Here is a 5,539-nt window from a genome sequence, read left to right as displayed (position 1 = left end):
GTGTTACCAGACCCTTCCAAATTTGGCCAGCACATTCTAAGATGCCGGACGCCTCCTTGTCACGTTGCTCTTTTATATAACTGCACCTATTCTTAATAGTCTCGCATATTCTTGATCCGTTAGCCTCTGTCCCCATACTTCTGAAAGTAATGAATATCTGGAAAATCTCTTCTCATTTTTTTTTCTCCTTTAATTGTCTTCAGTAGGTCTTTAGGTCTTGAGGACTCAGGATTTTCTTTCAGTTGCCTGCATAGTGCCTTCGGGTTTTGGACTCATATTTTTCTTCATTTAATTGGCTCCAGTGGGTCTTCGGGTCTTGAGAACTCATGATTTTCTTCAATTAGTTGGCCTCAGTGGGTCTTTGGGGCTTGAAGACTCATGATTTTCTTCATTTAGTTGCCTGCATAGGGTCTTTGGGTCTTGAGAACTCATGTTTTTCTTCAATTAGTTGGCTGTAGTGGGTCTTTGGGTCTTGAAGGAAGACTTGGTTGAAGGCTTTCATTTGACCTGACGAGACAGTGCATTGATTTCACTCATAGCCTTTTAGCCTAGATCAGGGTTGCATCAGTGTCATATATTTAATTATTTCAAACTAAAGTCAAACAAATGGCAGATATTCAAAGCAAAACTTGTCTGCATTAGTCAAGGTAAACCAGAAATGGGGTGGGAGATGACAGACTGCCACCACACTTGAGCTTTAAGTGACTGGCTGCGACTGGTAAAAGTGGGAATTATTTAGCTTTTGAATATTAGCTGCGGGCCAGATGAGATCATGTATCTGGTCGGAAGTGGCCCCCGGGTCATAGGTTGGAGACCACTGGCTTAGGTGGCAAACTTCCCACTCTTCACTAGTCTACAGAATCTTGGTTCCAGTCCTCCCTGTGAAGAGTACCGCTCAGCCTGGCCCCTTCTCAGTATCCTCTCCTGATTTAGGTTGTTCAGCAAGGCTGTCTCATGCTTTTGGTAGACTTCTCACTGCAGCCCTTACAATTGCTTTGTGTTGGCAGGTACAGACTAAACTGGCCTTATGTCAGGGCTAGCCATTGCCCAGTGACGCCTCATATGTCACTGTGAGACGTTAGAGTGAATAAGAAGCCTGGTGTTGACCTCTAGACTTGGACACACAAACCAAGGTGTTCCCTACATTCTGTAGTAAGTGTGGTCTCCATATTTTTTTCCAGTGTTAGGTCTGTATCTAGCCCAGTTCTGAATAGATAAAAAAAAGGAGATAGACGGAGAAAGGTTGCTCACAGGAACGTGAAACAATGATCATTTTCATTGGTCTCTTAGTTCTGAATTTCCTCTTTTTACCAGCCGCCTTACCTCTCCCCCACACGTCTGACACCTTTCGATAGCAAATATAATCGCAAAGGGTACGAAAACGAGGTCATTTTGTTAAAAAAACGACAATTTTATCACAAAATTACGCAGTTCTTTACAGTTTGGTGATCGAACCTGTCACAATTTCACACGGACAATAAAGAAATGCTAACGAACGACTCGATTCATTCGGGCACACGACAGCCATCCTCTGGTAGAAAGATGGCGTCTTATGGAGCATCGGACGGCGCGAATTTTAATTCCGTCGAGACTGCAGCACTGAAAGACAAAAAAAAAGGAAAAAGTGGTGTTACCTACAGCTAGAAAATAGAATCAGTCGCTGATCAAAGCTGTGGCGTTGTTGAATAGCGCCCCATTTTGCTGTTCACAGCATCTCTGAATACGCTAAATCAATTATAAATGAGTCTTCATTCAGGATTCTGAAGACACTAGGAATTTGTTTGCTTTGTCTTGCCCCCCCCCCAAAAAAAAAATCGAGTTTCTGTCCAGCTCCACAAAGGAGTCATACATCTGCTTCCTCCCGTCTGTCTCAACTGTTTTTATCTGTCTACTGTCAGTAATTCCTTTAAAACAAACTCCCATTACGTGGCGAAATCCAAAAACAGTTTTTTTTATTTGTGACTTAAGCTGTTTATATAATAATCGTCTAGTATTTATACTCCAGGTTCCTGAATATGAACACCAATATTGTGACAAAACGCAAAAAAAAAATTAGATTGTGACTGAAGTCGTATATTTAATTAATCCTCCAGCATTTACACTTCAGTTTCCTGAACAAAGAAAGAATATTATGGCCAGTTTACTTACCCGTAAAAAACTGCGCTTATTTTACGTAAATTCTACAGCTTGCAGATCGTCGTCTATATTCAAGACATCTTCACTCCTGCCAAAAAATATTTTTTAAATGTATTTTCATTTTCTTTTTTTATGTGTTTTTCTTATTTGCTTTTTCTCTCAGTTCATTTATTCATTAATTTACGTATTTATTAAGACGCAGTTTATTTATCTATTCAGTCATTCATTTATTTATTTACTTATTTTGGGTTTCACAATGAACACAAATGATAAAGCGTTTTATTCAAGGGTGAAATGTCTTCCTATCAGATCTTATAGAGAGAGAGAGAGAGAGAGAGAGAGAGAGAGAGAGAGAGAGAGAGAGAGAGAGAGAGTTTGTCTGCCTTACCTAATGCTCCTCCCATTGCGGTTTCTCTGCGAATTCTGAAAAAGGAAATGAAATGAGATGAGATGGCTGACCTCAGTGTTGAAGATTATCTCTTGAAAAGATAGGGTCAGGTCCAGTTAATGTTCAGTTATATATATATATATATATATATATATATATATATATATATATATATATATATATATATATATATATATATATATTATATTTTATATATATAAATGTGTTATATATATACACAAAAAACAAAGCGAAACACAAAATTATACAATCCACCTTTCAGAAAAAAGACTGAACAAATAGGAAATAAAATCCCATAACATAACCTTGAAATAAAGAAAATATATCCACACACACAAAAGGAGAAAACAAAAACATTTAAAAAACTCACACTTCTTTGCTTTGAGGTTTGCTTGAATCCCGTGAAGTAACTTTGAGGCATAGCAGAGATCATTGTGCCAAGCGCCAGGAATACAATGAGCACGTAGAATAGGGTCTTCATCTGTGAGAGAACAATGATCGTCATTATTTCAACCATAAACCTATGAGAAAAATAATGATTTCATCGTATTCAGCATAGACGTTTGTAACAATTTGTCATTATTACTGGTATGCCCTTCACTATAAATTTGTGCATCGTCATTATTTTAACCATAAATCTATGAGAGGAATGATGATTTCATTATAGACATTTATATCTATTTGTCATTATCACTGATATGTCCTTCACTATAAATTTATGCATGGTCATTATTTGAACCATAAATTCTATGAGAGAAATGATGATTTCATCATATTCATCACAGATGTTTATAACTGTCATTGTTACTGATATGCCTTTCACTATAAAATTATGCATCGTCATTATTTTAACCATAAATCTGTGGGAGAAATTATTTCATCATAGACATTTATAACTCTTTGTCATTATCATTGATATGTTCTTCATTATGAATTTGTTGAAGCGATTAGGAACAATATAACAGCATAAATCTGTGAGCGTAATTATATTTATCAGTAATAATTTCATCATAAATGCCTTGAAAAAATGATCGTTATAATTGTTAATTAAATCCAAGAGATATTGAGTTATTTATGATTATCATAATTTTTTCAAAGAAATTAGTATATTATTGACAGTTTCATTAGTCTGTGGCAGAAGTTATCATGATAATTGATATTCTAACCATAAATATGTGTAAGCAATTATCATCATTAATCATATGATAATTTTCTGGATAAATTCCTTTTCAGTCTATCAGAAAATTGTCATTTACCATCTATAATTTCAAGAAAATCCTATGGAACAATTATATTATCCATTGATAATTTGATCAAAGATTGTCAGATGGAAATTATTGTCCTTAACATTATCATTATAAATCTGGGATAACATCTACTACTACTACTACTATTATTATTATTATTATTATTATTATTATTATTATTATTATTATTATTATTATTATTATGGTGATATTTCGTGATGTCAGTTGTTAACATCATTAATAATTTAATGATTACTCTCTGTGATTATTATTATTATTATTATTATTATTATTATTATTATTATTATTATTATTATTATTATTATTATTATTATTATTTCCTCCTGACTCTATGGGAGCAACAATCATCATGAACATTATCATTAATATTCGTGATGATCATTGATAATCACTGATAATCATTTGAGGAAGCAATGATCCCTACCATAAGAAATGTTTAAGAGAAGATGCAACGCATTTCTACCCTAATACCCTAAGACATTCTCCTCGTGTTTTAATAATTTACTGACATTTTTATCTATTTATTTACTAATTTGTTCATTCAGTTTTTAACTAATAACTGATCTCTTCTATTTCTATTTCGTATTACCTTCTGTTACTTCTTTTAGATGAATAATATTCTTTGGGGGCTTGAATTCAAAGTCAATGGCCCCTGGGGGCTTGTTCCATATGAATAGGGTTCATCTGAATAATAATAAAAATAATAATAATAATAATAATAATAATAATAATAATAATAATAATAATAATAATAACCAGTGTATTTTTTTCCCATGCATTGCATAGATATGCCAGTAAAATTTGTCATGTAATGTTTTCTAGATTCTAGTAAGGAAGTATTTTATCATCACTATCTAGGAAGCAGTTTAACCTCCATAAATCAGTATCAAACAGTATTTTAGAACAAGTCAGTAAAATATTTTGAATAAACGTATAAAAGGTTAAGAAAAATGTAAGACATGCAGGTGATTTCATATTCTCTTCTAATCTAGACGCCATGTCATCCCTTTCGTAAGCTTATAATATTTATCGAAAACTTTATCTTACCTTTGTCACAAGTGAAGCTACTTCGGACCTAAGTAAACTTTCAAAACGCGACGAAACTTCGTTACCAACTTGAGCTATGTCAACTTAGCGACGAGTCCCCGGCGTCAACTTCAATTTGGTCAACTTCCAAGCGTCGTAACTTGACAGATATCCAACGAGGGGTCTTCTTTCCTGAACGTCCAACTCACAACTGAAGAATGCACCCTTGAACGCATCCTTTTAAAGATCGTTCAAGCAGGAAGGAGCTCAACTCGCCTTCCCCAAAAGTAGCCTTAATTTCTTCTTCCGGTTATTTCCAGCGAGGCGCGTGCTCGCGCGCGCGCCTGCGGCATTGTTGCAAACCCTTTGGCGTAGAAGACAAATTACGGGTGGGCTATTGTGTGTTCCTCAGGGTGAGTAGGGTAACGCACACAAAGGACACTGGAATGTTTCTTCAATAAAGCTTTTATTTTTATTGTTTTTTTTTTTTTGTGCGTGCGAGGTATTTCGGATGGTCCTTGGCTGGAGACCGGAAGCGCTGGTTGGCAACTATCTTTTCTATAGAAAGAAGAAGAAGAAGAAGAAGAAGAAGAAGAAGAAGAAGAAGAAGAAGAAGAAGAAGAAAAGATAAACAGGACGAATGGAGAAGAAGAGTGTTCCCGTCTGGTGTCTTCCGAGCAAGTGGAATTGGCGAAAAATG

The 5,539-nt window shown here is 35.0% G+C and overlaps 1 long non-coding RNA gene across 1 annotated transcript; it reads right to left on the bottom strand.

Moving 5' to 3' along the window:
* Positions 1–539: 539 nt before the first annotated feature.
* LOC136832443 (uncharacterized) lies at positions 540–5,195 on the bottom strand. The gene is made up of 5 exons (XR_010851210.1): positions 4,861–5,195; positions 2,916–3,026; positions 2,525–2,559; positions 2,149–2,224; positions 540–1,599 (listed from the first exon to the last, which is right to left on the bottom strand). It is a non-coding gene; the product is annotated as an uncharacterized lncRNA (long non-coding RNA).
* Between the last annotated feature and the right edge of the window lie 344 nt (positions 5,196–5,539).

The sequence above is a fragment of the Macrobrachium rosenbergii genome, chromosome 49 (assembly GCF_040412425.1).
Source record: "Macrobrachium rosenbergii isolate ZJJX-2024 chromosome 49, ASM4041242v1, whole genome shotgun sequence".
Classification (NCBI taxonomy): Eukaryota; Metazoa; Arthropoda; class Malacostraca; order Decapoda; family Palaemonidae; genus Macrobrachium; species Macrobrachium rosenbergii.
The sequence above is the reverse complement of the archived record's forward strand: the minus strand, read 5'-3'. Positions and strand labels throughout refer to the sequence as shown.